We start from the raw sequence: 17,827 nt of genomic DNA on the forward strand, positions 1-17,827 counted from the left end.
CTGCAGTTAATCTTAACCTCCACCTACCACAACACACTTACATAAGTCCAGAAAGTTCCTGAGTCCAGAGGTCGGATACACAGCACTTAGATACGTTATCTCACCATATCAACTTATCACCTATCCACCAGATAGGTGATACTTGTTTTTATCACTGGAGGTCCCACCGCTGGGACATGCACCAATCAAGAGAACTGGTGTCCTGAGTCCCATGAACGAACGAAACGGTGGTCGTTCATGTGCGTTGCAGCTCCATTCATAGCTCCATGCTGCTATCTTCGTCAGTCCCACAGAGAATGAATGGAGCGGCACATGCGCCACCGCCGCTCCGTTAGTTCAAGGGAATCAGGACCTCCTTTCTAGTGATTGGTTGGGACTCCCAGCGATCAAACATTTATCACCTATGCTGTTGATAGGTGATAAGTTGATGTGGTGGTATAACCCCATTAAAGCCTAAATCAATTTAAAACCTAACAAGTCAGGTGTTGCTACAGTTAAAGCGACTGTCCAATTGTGAACATAATAATTAGGTAGTCAAAAATCCACCTCCTGTCTCACCATTGGTTCAAACCACTGCAGATTGGCCTCTTTGGATTGGCTGCTATGTATAAACACAAGCCCATTACATGAGCACCAGGAAGTCAGTGCATGGAGAGCTAAATTCTATTATCGCAAGGACAAAATATTATAAAGTACAGATTACTTAACTATTGGTGTGAAAAAGATAATCTTCAGGTAACTGATACACATGTACTGAGGTAAATGAGCCCTAATAACGGGGAGTCTGCAGGGTCTCTTTAAAGGAGTTTTCCAAGTTCTGACAACTGATGACCTATCCACCAGATAGGTCATCAGTATATGATCGGTGCGGGTTCAACACCCGGACCTCCCGCACCAATCAGCTGGTGCGGCTGCCTCCGGGCATTGGACGATTTTGACGGCAGCAGATGGCTCTGGTCAAAGAATATCGGCCGAGGTGCAGTACTGCAGCTCTGCTTCTATTCAAGTGAATAGGAGCAGAGCCACAGTTCTGCCAAACGACTGTTATGCAATGTACGGAGCCATCTGCTTCCGGCTCCAACTATTGCATACCGTTCAAAACATCCGGTGCCCGGAGGCAGCCAGATCAGCTGATCGCTGCGGGGTCTGGGTGTCGGACCTATCCGGGGGATAGGTCATCAATTGTCAGAATGTGGAAAACCCCTTTAACCCGATTATCCCACTCTCCCATGTTACACTAGGGTCCACAATGCTGATATTTGAGGGGTTGTTTGGTGGGACCCTCATACTCTTTGGTATAGTGCTAACTAGGGATTTTCTCTCCCCCGACCAGCAAGAAAGAAAGAAAAGAAAAAAAACATTTTGGCTCCTCAATTCTTCTTAGCTACTATTTTGCTACTTAAAAAGAAATAAAATGACCACTGATCAAAGTGTTCTCACCATGTCACAGGCAGGTACAGGAACTGCTAAAGCGTCTCTACCATGTGAGGACCCCATCAGCTCCTCAGATCTCAGCTTCCTGATCCCAGAATAATATAGTGCAGTGGGATATTGGGGCTTACAGCAAGAACACCTGAATCTTACTACAGAGCATTCGAAATTTGGCCTACAAGAGTTTAGAATACGGGGGGGGGGGGTCTATGGTATTATATAATAAATAGAGATCCAAGGTATTTAATCAATTTTCATTGACCAGTCCAGAGGCGTAGCTTGAAGACCCCCAATACAAAATCTGTAATGGGGTCCACTCCTCATCTACCATTTATAATACTGGTGACCTTTGTGGCACAGTAAGCTTTGGACCCCTCAGGCACAAGGGCCCGGGTGTGACGGCTACCTCTGCACCCCCTATCGCTATACCCTGGACCAGTCTTCTTTGTATAGATGGGATATGCTGCGCTCAGTTCTATCCATTTTTTGCATTATTGAATAACCCGGTTACCTACTCTGGCACACTACACATAAGAGAACACAGACATGTAAAGTGGTTCGCGCACATTGATGCAAGTCCAGTCCTGCCTTTGGACGTCTGGCTCGGGCTCAGCTTTTATTCAGGAGGAGAGGTTTATGGAATGTACAGATTGAAACAAATCCAGATGTGCTTATTTGGCTGAGCTGAGAAAGAGGCTTCCACACAAAGAAAACAAAAGCCTGAGAAGGGTCCTGCATGTAGCAGCAATGGGACATCTGCCACTTTAAGTGCCGTTCTCCTCCCTATCGTCTCATTCCCCGACATGTCCAGCCTGGCAAATAATCAGGCCCGATCGTGGGGGATCCAGCAACAGTGGCCGGCTGCCCCTAAGTTTTCTGCTGTCTAATAGAGCGCGCAGAACTTCATGCTTTCTGCCACATCACAGACAAGACTTTGTGTAACACACACAGCCGGACGGATACAATTTCAGCCCCTGGAGATTTACTAGTTGCCCATGAAGCTCCTGGCAGAAGATCTGTATAATCTGGGAAATATGAGAGGGTAAGTTATAGATCTGATGATGAATTAAACTATGAGGAGGAGTTATCTAATAAGGGAAATATAGCATGTCCATTCTTGACACAGTAAATCATTGAAAATATAAATTTATATTCCCCTCTTCTTATTTAATTTGGGGTTTCTAACACCCAATTCACACTAGCGGCAAGAGAATGCGCAATAAATTCTTGCTTGTGAATGCAATATATATATTATATATACATATATATATATATATACACATACATATATATATACACATACATATATATATATACACACATATACACATATATACACACATATACACATATATACACACATACACATATATATATATATACACACACACATATATATATATACACATACACATATATATATACACACACACATATATATATACACACACACACATATATATATATACACACACATACACATATATATACACATATACACATATATATATAATATTCTTCCCGGTTAAACCTGTTCTAATATTTTCTAAATTATCCCCTATGAAGGATAGTGCAAAAATAGAATGTGCTATTATATCACTATTGTGAAGTGGGCCTCATTAAGGGTAATTAAAAAAAAAAACACTTGCCCAAAAATTATAGTGGGGGACGACGACCTTTCCAAAACCATCACTGCTGCCCTTATTTAAGAGTGCCCTTCAGCGCTGGTTGGATGTTGCTTTTATGAAAGTTTGGTGCTTATCGGCTGGAGTTTACCTGTACTGATTATTAATGATTTATATTTGGGGAAAATATTACTTCCTAAAAATGATACGCATTGCCCCTCTAATATCCTCATGTTTTCTTCCTGCAGTACAAGTTAATATACACTGTACAAATTGTTTACCAATGGGTCTTGTGCATCATCTGCACTGAATTTACAAATACCTCCCGAATTTTTTTTAGGAATTTCCATTTATTATTTCATATTCAGTATTGAGGACTGTCATAGTACGTGCTCTATGACTAATGTAAGATGTGCAGGAATAATTCTGAAGAGGATTAGCATTACAAATAAAGCATGAAACTCCTAGCGGAGAACAGGAAATTGTTAACCCATTATTATCAGTTTCTTCCTTATCCGATTCTTTGTATTATAATAATAGTAATCCTAGCAAATTTAGGAATGACTGTGTTTTTATCCCCCCTCACTTAAGGGGTCCAAGCTCAGATACGGGGTGTTATTTGCAGGGGTGCTCATACTGTAGAGCTGCTTTATCCATTTCTGTCCCTGCCTGTGACCTAGAAAGAACAAGTGGTCACTGGTTCATTCCTTCCCCTAACTCAAGTCTATAAGGGATCTGTGAAAACGGGTCTTGCACATATGCAAATTGGCCGTGAAAAACTGTTGCCTGAATACAGCCTTAGGCCTCATGCACACGACCGTAAAAACTCCCGTTATTACGGGTCGTAATTACGACCCGTAATAACGGGCTCATAGACTTCTATTGGCGACGGGTGCCTTCCCGTTTTCTCACGGGAAGGTGCCCGTGCCGTTGAAAAAGATAGAACATGTCCTATTTCAGGCCGTAATAACGGCACGGACAGTCCATAGAAGTCTATGGAGCTCTCGTAATAACGGGTGGCTACATGTGTGCACCCGTCATTACGGCAGCGTTGCTAAGCGACGTCAGTAAATAGTCACTGTCCAGGGAGCTGAAAGAGTTAACTGATCGGCAGTAACTCTTTCAGCACCCTGGACAGTGACTACCGATCAGAATAAACCTGTAAAAAATAAAAATAAAAGACTTTCATACTTACCGACAACTTCCTGCTTCCTCCAGTCCGGTCTCCCGCCCGTTGCCTTGGTGACGCGTCCCTCTCGACATCCGGCCCGACGTCCTGGATGACGTTTCAGGCCATGTGACCGCTGCAGCCAATCACAGGTCAATCACAGGCTGCAGCGGTCACATGGACTGCCGCGTCATCCAGGGATGTCGGGCTGGATGTGAAGAGAGGGACGCGTCACCAAGACAACGGCCGGGTAAGTATGAATTTCTTTAACTTTTATTACAGAAAAGGCTGTCCCTTCTCTCTATCCTGCACTGATAGAGAGAAGGGGCTGCCGATTAGTGCAGTGCTATTTTGCCGCCAAAAACGTGCCCGTAAATACGGGTGGAATACGTGTGACACCGGACCCATATTTACGAGCACGGGTTCGTAAATACTGGTGCAAAACGGGTGGAATACGTGTGACCAAGGACCCGTATTTACGCCAGTATTTACGGGTGGGAAAAAATACGGTCGTGTGCATGAGGCCTAAGGCTGAGTTCACACAGAGTTTTTTGCAGGCAGAAAATTCTGCGTCAAAATTCCGTTTGGAATTTTGAGGCAGATTTTAATCTGCCTGCAGGCCGTTTGCCGCGTTTTCGTGGCGTTTTTGGCTCGGGCCCATTGAGTGCCACGGGCAAAAACGTAGCGAAATACGCTTTCTCTGCCTCCCATTGATGTCAATGGGAGGTCAGAGGCGTAAAAGCCCGAAGATAGGTCACGTCGCTTCTTTTTCCCGCAAGCGTTTTTTAGCACTCGCAGGAAAAAAACGCCTCCGCCTCCCATTGACATCAAAAAACGTGTAAAAAAAACTCGGTGTGAACAGGGCCTTACAGTAGGTGTATAAGAGCTGCGCCTTGTAACGAGCCGTCCACCTGTGTGTCCATCACATGACCAGGACAGAATTTTATCCACTGGAAGAAAACAATGAATGTTCCTAGTGAATAACTGCAAGCAGAGATCTTGAAAATTGTGAGGAATTAAAACAGAAAGTATATTGGAAAACTTAATTATACAAAAAATAACATTCATTTGCTGAAATCAGACAACCCCTTGACTTGATCTCACATACATTTTACCTTTACCCTTCTACCAAACATTTTCTAATCTGGCAAAACTAACAAGTGAACCCATGCTCTTAGGCTATGTTCACACGGAGTATTTTGGGGGAGGAATATCTGCCTCAAAATTCCGTTTGGAACTTTGAGGCAGATATTCCTCTCCCTGCACGCCCATTTTCGCGGCGATTATCGCGCCGTTTTTCGCCCGCGGCCATTGAGCGCCGCGGGCATAAAACAGCGAGAAATACGCTTTCTCCTGCCTCCCATTGAAGTCAATGGGAGGTCAGAGGCGGAAGCGCCCGAAGATAGGGCATGTCGCTTCTTTTACCCGCGAGGCAGTTTTACTGCTCGCGGGAAAAAGACGCCGACGCCTCCCATTGAAATCAATGGGAGGCGTTCTCGGGCCGTTTTTGACGAGTTTTGCGACGCGGTTTCCGCGTCAAAAAACTTGGCAAAATACCTTGTGTGAACATAGCCTTAGAGTCCTGCACCCTTTTCCATATTATTCTAAAAAAGAAAATAACGCTGCATACAAGTGACAATGAGAAACAATGCATTGAGTCTTTGGATATGGATCCAAGCTTTCTCGGATGAAGAGGAGAATTGAGGCTCATTGAGCAGAACATTTTAAAGGGAAATCTCCTCTAGGTTTGGGATCTCGGAGGGCAGTGCCCCTTGTGTTGGGGGATCGTTTGGTACCAATGATATGTCAGAAGATAAATCTTTAGGCCGCCTTCACACAGGGTTGTTTGATGTTTAAATAAATGCGTTTGTAAAAATGACGGCACATTCTAAATGCTTTTTTTATGGAGGTTTTTGGATCCTTTTTTCACTGAAACATTTTAAACATGCGGATCCGTTGCATGACAGAAGCCAATGGGACCTGACGGAGGCCATTGACTTTAATGTGTTCTGTCCCATCACGATTTCCATAATTTTGACGGACAAAATATCGCTAATATGTCCGGCAAAAACGACAGAATCTGCGATGGAGGCTCCTGACAGATCCACCTACACAGATGTGAACAGGGCCTTATTTGGCACTCTATTTTGTTATATTTAGGGCGGATTTACACGAACGCAATATTTTACACGCGTGTCGCACGGACCTATGCAAGTCTATGGGGCAGTGCAGACTGTCCGTGATTTTTGCGCTGCGTGTGTCCGCTGCGTAAAACTCACGACATGTCCTATGTTTCTGATTTTTCGCGCATCACGCACCCATTGAAGTCAATGGGTGCGTGAAAATCACGCGCACCACACGGAAGCACTTCCGTGGGACGCGCGTGATTCGCGCAACAGCAGTCAAAAGTATGTTTGGAAACAGAAAAGCACCACGTGCTTTTCTGTTTAAAAACATCCATACGAAGTGTCATAATCACGCAGCCGCACATCCTATGTGATGCCACACGGAGCTGTTAAGTGCCTTTTGCGCACGAAAAACGCACACGCTCGTGTAAATCCGCCCTTATGGAGGCTCTTAAAGCATCCGCTTGTTATGGTCTTTATTTCATAGATCTCTTGCCTTGTCAACCTCATCGTAGTGCATATATGCGTTTACACAATAAAAATATATTTGAATAAAAAAATGAAAAAAGAAAAACGCCACAGAGCTCAAAAAACGGCACAAACCAAAACGCTGTGTATGCAGACATTTCAATATTTCACTATGGACTTTAAAGTACCACCTTTTTGCAACGAGAAATGCCAATGAAAACCGTTAAAAAAAACGGAGCATAAGACTTTGTGTGAATCCAATCTAAGGCCAGGATCGCACATGCAGTTTTGATGCAGTTTTTGGCTCAGGACACAAGGAAGGCGATGCATCAGTCTTTTTTTTGTCTTTTTTTCTTCCTTTTGGATCCACCAAAAAACAGATCCAAAAATTACCCCTATAAGGGCATGTTCACACGTGGCAGAGTTTTCCCGCTGCAAATGTTGGTGCAGATTCGGGGCAATTACGCAACGAATCTGCACCAACATTTGCATATTTGACAGGTAATTCAGACGTTGCAGATATCACAGCGGACTTGCCACAGATTTCAGTTTTTGCATTGCAAAGGCTGAAATTCGCAGTGAAATTCCGCTTCTTCTCCGCAACAGACAGTGCATGCTGCAGGGGGAAAATTCCGCACCGCAGCCTATGGTCCACAGCGGAGTTTTCCGCAACGTCTGAACTAACTTTTCAAAAAATGTATAATAACAAATGTAAAAAACGGCCACAGGAGAATTCCACAGCAATTCCGCCACGTCTGAATGTGCCCTAAGGGTGCACTCACACGTTGCGTATGTGCCTTGTAAGCCTATGAGGAAAATATTTCACAACTCCTTGTTTGTGCAGCCCGGCCTTCCTGGGATGACGTTTCACCCCATGTGACCGCAACAGCCTTTGATTGGCTGCAGCAGTAACATGGGATGAAACATCATCCCAGGAGGCCGGGCTGCGCTCATAAGAGAGGATTACGTCACTATTCATTTTGCCCTTTCACCGCAAAAGCCGCAACACATGGCTCTTTGTTGCGGGTTTTACCTCCCCATTGAATTCAATGAGAAAAACTCGCAACAAAAGAGCAGCGATTCCGCAGCATAAATTGACATGCTACAGATTTAAAAAAACGCACCGCAGATCAATTTATAAACGGTTTTATGGCAGATTTTTTACACTGTGTTTGGATTTGTTCAAATACGCTGCAGATTTTACACCTCATTTTTTTTTAAACAGTAAGGCCTCATGCACACGACCGTGTTTTTGCGGCCGCAATTCCCCCGAAAATCCACGGGAGAATTGCGGCCCCATTCTTTTCTATGGGGCCGTGCACACGACCGTAGTTTTTGCGGTCCGTGCACGGCCCGGGAGCCCGGACCGCAGAGAGAACGGGCATGTCTTATTACGGCCCGGTTCTGCGGTCCGGGATCATTGAAAACAATGGCCGCGGCCATGTGCATGTGCGGGCGGCCTGCGGCTGACAGTCCGCAGCCGGCCGACCCGAAAATCACGGCCGTGCACACGGCTACGGTCGTGTGCATGAGGCCTAACATAAAATTACGCCTCGTATGCACTACCCAGATTTTAACCATTGAAATTAATGGTAGGCTATTTACAGGGATTTTCAAGGCGTATTTTGGAGCGTAATGTTTTAGGTCCCGAAATATGCCTGAAAAAAAGACTGAACATACCCTTAGGCCTTGTTCCCACAGTGCAGATCTGCTGCAGATTTTTCCTGTAGTTTTAAGCCAAAACAGGAACCTAAACAGAAGATCTAAATAAAGAAAGGCCGCGTAGGTCTGCTCTCCTTGGTTCAATTCTGTTTTTGACTTGCAAAATCTGCGGCAACAAAGTTATAGGGCATGTTCCCACAGGCAGGACACGCTGCAGATTTTCTGCAACAGAAAATCTGTAGTGGAATCTTAAAAAATCTTAGGTAATTCAGTCACAATAATTCGCAGTAAATAGTGCGTTTTTTTCTGGGCATATTGCTGCGGAAACGCTGCATTTTTTTCTGCAGCGGGTTTACCTGTGGATTTAGTGTCAGGGATTGATTATAGTAAACTTTATGTGCACCTGTGAATTTCCAGCGGTTTTTACTGTGTAACCGCTGTACAGAACTCAACGTACGTATTTTAGTGCAGAATTTATGCTCCCCATTCAAGTCTATGGGCCAAACACGCAACATCTCCGCACAGAATACGCAGCCTAAATAGACATTCTGCGGAATTGAAAATCGCACTACAGAACACTTTCCGCATGACTTCTCTGCGTTTTTCACCGCAGCGAGCGGCTAAGAGTTGCAAAATTTTATTTACTTTGCTGCTACTGTAAATGCTGCCGAATTTTCGCACAGAATTCCATTGCGGAAATTCCAGTTAATGCTGTGTGGGAGCCCGGCCTTAGGGTAAGGAGCACACGTTGTGTATATGCAGCGTTTACAGTAGCAGAAAAGTTGATGAGATTTTAGCAAATCTCATCCACACGATGCGGGAAAAAAAACGCTTCGCAAACACTGTAGGAAATTCCACGGCAGGCATATAAGCAATGTGTGGCCGCAACCACGCCAGCGAGTGAGTGCAGCGAAAAGCAGTATGGTGGTTAATGGCCGCTCAGTGTTGCGGGTTTCAGCTGCTATACAGCACGGTACTGAACGATCAAACTGCGGTTTCACTGTACTCAATTTGAAAACCGCGCCAACATACATCGCGGCCGCAACGTGTGAACAGCCTCGTTCTTTAGCCTGATGTTCCATACTCAATGACCCCTCAGCTGGTATCGTCCCATGTATAAAGCCAAAACTGCAGAGCAGAGGAATAATTTCCACTTCAAGAAAAGTATTCTGCACACCTTGATTGTGTTCAAAAAATCTTTTTATTAATTTCTCAGGGTAAATGCCAGAGGCTATACGTGCAACGTCACCGTTTCGGTCGTGAGACCTTCGTCGCCTTTAGGGCGCTCTAAAGAGCGGTAAGCCGCCAGACACAATTGAAAGCAGCGCTACTACAAACGCGATACTTACGCTGATCGAGTCCCCAGTACGGCTCAGTGCCCGACGAAGGTCTCACGACCGAAACGTTGACGTTTCACGTATAGCCTCTGGCATTTACCCTGAGAAATTAATAAAAAGATTTTTTGAACACAATCAAGGTGTGCAGAATACTTTTCTTGACCTACATCTGGGTTGGGACCCTATTTCGAGCACCCGAAGATACTGGTGCTGTCTGAACACAACCATATCATTTCCACCTCAGTCATGTTAAACCATTTGGCTTTGTATCTCATGTTGATTGTGAAAGAATATCTGGTTCGCAGATGAGAAGTTGGTGCCAAATTAGCTCCAAAATAAAACAGCCGATGTTGGAAAGATGTAAAGTGATGTCACTGAAAAAGTCAGTTATATAAACATCGCTGCATCTTCTATACTGGGCAGGAAAATAATTGTATATCTTACAGAAACAAATCAACCATTGCTTAGTCTAACCTACTGTATACATTTTACATTGACATCAGGAATAGGGAGCAAAGGTTTACTTTCCTCGGAGCTCCATTTTGAATCATGTATAAGGAAAGTGCATAAATAGTGTTAGAATTATAACGGGTTATATGGCATACTGCCATATTATGGGTTCACCTTGTACTGTTCGTAAACCGGTGCTCATACACTGCTATGGTCTTATACAGTACCTATGTGGGCCTTCAATTTTATATGAAGGGACACAGAGGTTTATACTACATGGTAAACGGCGTAAATTTAGGATGCAAAAAAGTGTATTTTTTTTTCTATTCCCCACCCCCCAAAAAAAGTTAATAAAAGTTAATCAATAAATTACATGTACTCCAAAATGGTGCTATTAAAATACAACTTGTCCCGCAAAAAACAAGACCTTATACAGCTATGTCGACGCAAAAATAAAAAAGTTATAGCTCTTGGAATGAGACGATGGAAAAACGTAAAAAATTACTTGGTCATTAAGGCTTAAAATAGTCTGGACACTAAGGGGTTAAAATGGCCTGTATATTTGTGTCTACAGCACTTACTGTATGTAGACCTATATATATGCCTCCATGGCTATTTATTGCTTCAATGCATGTAAAACAATAAAAGCAACTTTGCAAATCGTCCGGATTAAAAACCTCCCACTGTTTAGTGTTTATAGCTCTGATGCAGACTTTTGTGTCGTCATGGTAACAGACTACAAACAAACCCTTGTTGTCCCCTTCCTCTTGCTAACCTGCTGACTGTACCGTTACCAGGATCAGACTACTGCAGAATCAGTCTACACGGGTTTTTTGTTTTTAAGTCTGCAACCACGGAAAACACAAATGCCATTTTTTAAATCAAGACTATTTGCAAACTTGCTTCATTTTCTATTTCCCATGAAATGATGCAATTTGGCAGACATAGCTTTTAGTTCAAACCAATGCTTTTATACATTGTTTTTCCCTTGCAGAAGCTGGGGATAATGCAACCCAGAATATGGAGAGAAGCCAAATGTACTGCAACCTCTCTCCAAAGCTTGTCTGTCTCATGTCAACCAGTAGAACATTTCACTCCCCAGGGGACACAGATAGTACCAGGATAGATTTAATGTTGTTTTTTCCTTTTAAAGAGACGGTCACCTCCGAAAACCCTCCTAAACTACAGTAAAACAGTTTATACCTTCAGGATCAGTTCACACATAGCGTAAATACTGCGGATTTTCCGCAACGGATCAAAATCCGTAGCATATTACAGTAGCAGCAGAGTGGATGAGATTTGAACAAATCTTATCCACACACTGCGTAAATACAGAGCGGAAAAAAACGCTCAGAAATTGACATGCAGAGCGTTTTTTTTAGTCCGCAGCATATCAATTGTATTTGCGTAAATGCTTCTTATTTGTTGCGGGTTTCCCCCATTGAATTGAATGGGGAGGCAGATGCTACATTTTTTTGCGGCGGAATCGTAGCGATTCCGCCGCAACTCAGAAATTTAAAAAAAAAATCTTATACTTACCCAGAAGTCTGTTTCTTTGTGCAGTCCAGCCCCCTAGGATGACGTTTCATCCCATGTGACCGCTGCAGCCAATCACAGAACGTCAGGCTGTCAGAGGGATGTGTCGCCATGGTAAGTATATCCATTTTCTTTTCTGTAGTTTTCCGCAGCGGACAATCCGACCGGAAAGCGGCATCACAATTTGGTGCTGTTTTTCGGCCGGAATTTCCTGCACCACACAGGGCGGATACGCCGTGTGCTTTTACGCAGCGTATCCGCCCTGTGTGAACATACCCTTAAAGTTGTTGATTCCGAATCTGTAATTTTGATCTTTCTACTCACTTTCATTCCCACAAATGGGTCGTGCGTTGCCCTTTTCGGGCTTATATTGTAGCTGCGGGAATGCAAGTGAGTAGAAAAAAGTGAAAGTATAATCTACGGATACATACGCTTCTGCGTATGAGCTTTTTTATCTTGACCTGCTTTAAGGACGATCGGCTGCGACAGATGCTGCTTTTATTAGTAAAATATGTGGTACAAAAGAGACAACAGGAAATAGCAGTCCTACAGAGTCAAGTCTTTGGGGGTTTATTTCTTATGGCTGTGGTTTGTAACTAGTGGCTCACCAGCTGCTGTCAAACTACAACTCCAAGCATGCATGACTGTTAGGACATGCTTGGAGTCGTAGTTTCCCAACAACTGGAGAGCCACAGTTTGCAGACCACTGCCTTAAGATATTTATTTTTTTACGGCATGATTCAATTTGCAGTTATAGGCAGCCAACTCCCAGATAAATGCAATTGCAAAAGACAAAGTGACACAGTAAATATTGGGTTTATTTGAATGAGACTCCTCAAATTATCTACCCATGTCAAATTGTTGTAAATGTGATTCATTCTGTGTCATAACAGTGGAGTATGACTAGAGGACCCATAGGCACCAAAGCAACAGGAGAGAACAGAGGGTGAATCATGAATGAATGTAGTGTATAGAGATCCTGGGCGATATCATCTTGGAAGATGCCACAAAACGTCACTAGTCGTTAGGAAGTGGGCACTGAAAAGTGTGGTAGGCATGTCTATTAGGCTGGATTCACACAAGCACATTACGTCCGTAATGGGCGGAACGTATTTCGGCCGCAAGTACCGGACCGAACACAGTGCAGGGAGCCGGGCTCCTAGCATCATAGTTATGTACGACGCTAGGAGTCCCTGCCTCGCTGCGGGACAACGGTCCCGTACTGTAATCATGTTTTCAGTACAGGACAGTAGTTCCACGGAGAGGCAGGGACTCCTAGCATCGTACATAACTATGATGCTAGGAGCCCGGCTCCCTGCAGTGTATTCGGTCCGGGACTTGCGGCCGAAATACGTTCCGTCCATTACGGACCAAACATGCTCGTGTGAATCCAGCCTTAGAGATTTCTTATGTGGACAACAGAGGGATAGCATGTCAGGATTAAAGAGCATATCCCCTGAAAATATAATTCCCTGAGTTGTCCAATTGTATGAAGTCTTTTAGTATTCTATTTAGCATTTCTGGGTAACGTTGGTGTCCTACACTGGTGAGCGAGATGGAATGACACCCTCTAATGGCAGCCATTACAAGGTGACAACTTCTATGGTCACTGTCAGAGGCGTAAGTTGAAGCTCCTGGACCCCAATGCAAAATCTCTAACAGGGACCCCCATCTACCATTTATAATACCGGTATCTTATGTGGCAGATGGGGCTTTGGGCCCCCACAGGCACCAGGTGAATCTGCTACCTCTGCACCCCCTATAGCTACACCCCTGCTCACTGTAATGGCTGCCATTTGAGCACCACGTAGGAGAAACTGGCAACAACTCAGCATCTCCTTTGTAAGTCTTCCTCTGAGTGGTAACGTTAGTGGTGAGGGCGATTGTAATGATTGAATATTGTAAAGAACCCATGTGCCCTGTACCGCACACTGAGATCATATAGAGTATTGAAGCACAAGATGGTCCCTGTATTGTTTTTTAATTCCAAAGTGATGAGATTTATATTGTACCCTAAGGCTATGTTCACACGCTTAGCAAAAAAGTCTGAAAATACGGAGCGGTTTTAAGGGAAAACAGCTCCTGATTTTCAGAAGTTTTTTAAGCAACTCGCGTTTTTCGCAGCCATTTTTCCATGGAGTCAATGAAAAAGGGCTCAAGAAGAGTCATGCACTTTATTGTGGCCGTTTTTTTACGCGGCCGTTTTTCAAAACGACCGCGTAAGAAACGCCCCGTCGGAACAGAACGCCGTATTTCCCATTGAAATCAATGGGCAGATGTTTGGAGGTGTTCTGCTTCTGATTTTTCAGCCGTTTTTCAGGCCGTATGAACATACCCTATCAGATAACACATGTAGTGCAACTAGACATCAGGGACAGGTTGACTTTGAATGTTGACTGACAACCACTATGGCTGTCATTGCTGCTCCCACAGGGCTGGTCATCATCCTGTATTCATGTTCTTCAATGGCAAATGTCCCTAGTTATATACATTCCCCAGTATTATATTGCCGTAGTCTGGAATAGTTGGGTGACAATTTCCATGGGAGCCGTAATGTCAGCCATATTATCTGCCGATCAGTTGTCTGATATATCCATGTTGCCGGAATCCCTTTCCTGGAGAGGCTAGTAGAGACTGGCCGACACCAATCATTCCTGCTCTCAGACACTCATAAAGTTCACGCTTTGTTTTTAAGCCCCAGACCTGGAAAATAAACGCTCATTGTATTTCTGAGTTTATATTCCACTAAAGATATTTACACTAATGTATTATGAATTGTGCACCCATCGTGCCATATAATAAAAGCTCCAGGGTTCTCCCAGAAACTCTCGTGAAATTAATCACCGCAGAAGAAGATTAAACATAGGAAAATTAGACTTTCTTTGCCAAAATCTGCACTTTTGGCAATTTGTTCTTAGAGGTTTAAGAAACTCTACTTTCCATAACCAGGCCGGCTTCCAGAGATACCTTCCAGCTGTTTCATCCAGAACTGAAAATGCAGCATTTTAAGGCTGACTCACATAAACCATTCACCCTTTGCAGCCTGGGGAAAAATCTGTAATCCTTAAAAATTATAGTTTTACAAGTATTTTTATTTAAATCAAGAGAATCTTAAACCGATCAATGTAATAGGCTAGCTTACTGGATGCCAGCTGTATCTCTAAAGTCACGGCAACACCGACTGCTCTTTGTACTGTTTAGCCACGTGGATAAAAGACTGTGTTCTGTACCTTATGAGTTACTTTTATATCAATACTAACATATGTATAAAATAAATTATATATATATATATATATATAAATAAATCAATGCTTTACCTCCTGGACTTCCTACCTAAATGTTAGCTTTTAGGAGAAATTGCTTGGTGATCTTCAGTTTTTTTAGAATCACCATTGATGAGCGGTAACGGTCTGCAATACAATGTTGTATTTTACATGTTCAGATACAGACTGGTTCAATCATTAAGTAAAAAGTCATCATATTGTTGCAGATGGTCTCCCTAGACACCGTTCATTTTTTGAAGGTAACATGAAGGTCATGACGGTTCTTTTTCTATTACTAAAAAAGTGAACTATACCTTGAAAGAAAGTTCCCTTTCCCTAGAACCACATTCTCTCAAGACGTGGTAATGCTACATTATGAGGATAGTACTAAAGCAGAGATAGCATCTGATATCCACTAGGCCAATCCTGTCCTACCATGTAAAATAATCTTTTGGTATGTTAAAATCTCATACTAGACATTAGTAATAAATGATCAAGGTACGTTGCACCAGACAGTCTTCTTTCTTTCCATAGCAATGGATCATAGTTCATAGCGCTTCATGGTAGCACCCTATTTATGCTTTGCACTCTCATGTATGCCTCCACAGTGTATATTCAGGAAAACAGCAGCACAGCCACAAAAAAATTCTTCAGTGTCAAAGGACAACTCCCCAAACATGGGTGGTGCACGCAGTAAAAAATCCCAGGTCCCAGGGAGACAATCAATATGCAATCGAAGAAAGGAACTGCAGCACTCAAGATAATCCAATGAAATGTATTTGATTTATTCACCAAGTATAAAAACACTTGCAACGTTTCAACCCATGAATGGGTCTTTATCAAGAATGATTGATAAAGACCCATTTATGGGTTGAAACGTTGCAAGTGTTTTTATGCTTGGTGAATAAATCAAATACACTTCTTTGGATTATCTTGAGTGCTGCAGTTCTTTTCTTCGATTGCCTCCACAGTGTACCAAAAGACTGTCACCCTACATTAACATGATGGTTGGTGGACAATGTATAGCTTTTGCACCAGGTCCAGGACCTTGAAGCTACATTTCTGTTCGCCTTGGGTCACATCAACATACGGTTTCTTTTTCTATTTCAATATATTGTCACTTCTGTAAAGAACAGATGGTGGTCTAATCAAAAATTTACAGATGATGCTAAACGTACTTTTAAACGGCCAAACCTGGGTCGTATAAACAAGCACCGATCAACGAGACAGCTCGTTGATCGGCACTCGTTTTTACCTGTCACAAGGAGCTAGTATGGGGACGAGCGCTCGTTACTCCGATCGCTCGTCCCATATATTATCATGTCGGCAGCGCATCTCCCTGTTTACACAGGGAGATGTTCTGCCGACAACGATAGAATTTAAAACGATACGATCAGCTGATGACCGTGCGCTTGCTCGTTCATCGACTGATCGTTACCGATAAGTGGCCAGTGTAAAAGGACCTCAAGAGTTTGAAAATAATTGGAATTATGATGGCAGCACATGCTGCAATATTGCAGTGCTATCTAAAAATAAAATATGTGATAATGAAAACAGAAATCTGTCTATGAAGGTTTTCATTCGCCGAGGTCATGGTATTTAGTGGAGGCTACTTGATATCAGTTGTATTTAACGAGTGGCTTCCTTCGATTGAACAAGTCCCAAATAGCATTGGCTCTATATTTGGTAAAAAAAAAAAAGAGTAAGACTAGATAGACACATAGCAGAAATAATGCAGATTTTCAAATAAAGTTAGTACCAGCCATGCAGATGAGATTTAAACAAACCTCATCTACATGTTGCAGAATTTTTCCGCATAGAAAATGACCTGTGGTGCGGATTTTTCTGCTGCATTTACACCTATTCTAATGGACAGGTATTAGCTTGCGTAGGTCTACTTGTAGATAAAAGCAACAGGCAATAATTTATTCAATATCTAGTTGGTTATTCCAAGCAGCCTTGAGGCTAAACCATTGAATCACCAGTGGATGCCAACTTCTAGGCATCATTGATTTGCTGCATGTCCTAACAAATATATACCATTCAGCTATAGAATGAAAACCACCTGCCTAATATTGTGTAGATCCCTATCGTGCCACCAAAACAGATCTGACCTATCGTGGAATGGACTTCACAAGACCTCTGAAGGTGTCCTGTGCTATCTGGCACCAAGACACCTGTAAAATGCGTGGTGCGGCCTCCATGGATGAGACTTGTTTTTCAAGCACAGCCCACAGATGATTAATGGGATTAAGATCTGTGGAATTTGGAGGCCAAGTCATCTTGAACTCTTTGTTATGGTCTTCAAACCATTCCTGAACAATTGCAGTGTGGCAGGGCGAATTATCCTACTGAAAAAGACCACTGCCATTAGGGATTACCATTGCTATGAGGAGGTGTACTTGGTCTGCAACAATGTTTAGGTAGGTGGTTCATGTCAAAGTAACATCCACATGAATGCTAGGACCCATGATTTTCCCAGCAGACATTGCCCAGAGCATCACTCTGCCTCTTCCGGCTTGTCATTCTCCTATAGTGCATACTGGTGCCATCAGTGATTTATCAGACGTGATTCATCAGACCAGGCAATCTTCTTCTATTGCTCCATGGTCCAATTCGGATGCTGGCGTGCCCATTGCAGGTGCTTTCGGTGGTGGAAAGAGGTCAGTATAACTGACCAGTCTGTGGCTACAGAGCCCTAAATCCAAACTTTTCAGCAATTTGGGCTACAGTAACTCTTCTGTGGGATCGAACCAGATAA

The 17,827-nt window shown here is 43.2% G+C and overlaps 1 protein-coding gene across 1 annotated transcript in view; it reads right to left on the bottom strand.

Moving 5' to 3' along the window:
• Positions 1–16,591: 16,591 nt before the first annotated feature.
• Positions 16,592–17,827, bottom strand: part of PHAF1 (phagophore assembly factor 1) — a 60,415-nt gene continuing 59,179 nt past the window's right edge. Inside the window, exon 18 of the mRNA XM_075838704.1 lies at positions 16,592–16,743. The gene's annotated coding sequence lies outside the window, so the exon portion shown is untranslated. The remainder of the gene's footprint in view (positions 16,744–17,827) is intronic.

Source organism: Rhinoderma darwinii, chromosome 9, assembly GCF_050947455.1.
Source record: "Rhinoderma darwinii isolate aRhiDar2 chromosome 9, aRhiDar2.hap1, whole genome shotgun sequence".
NCBI classification, from domain to species: domain Eukaryota; kingdom Metazoa; phylum Chordata; class Amphibia; order Anura; family Rhinodermatidae; genus Rhinoderma; species Rhinoderma darwinii.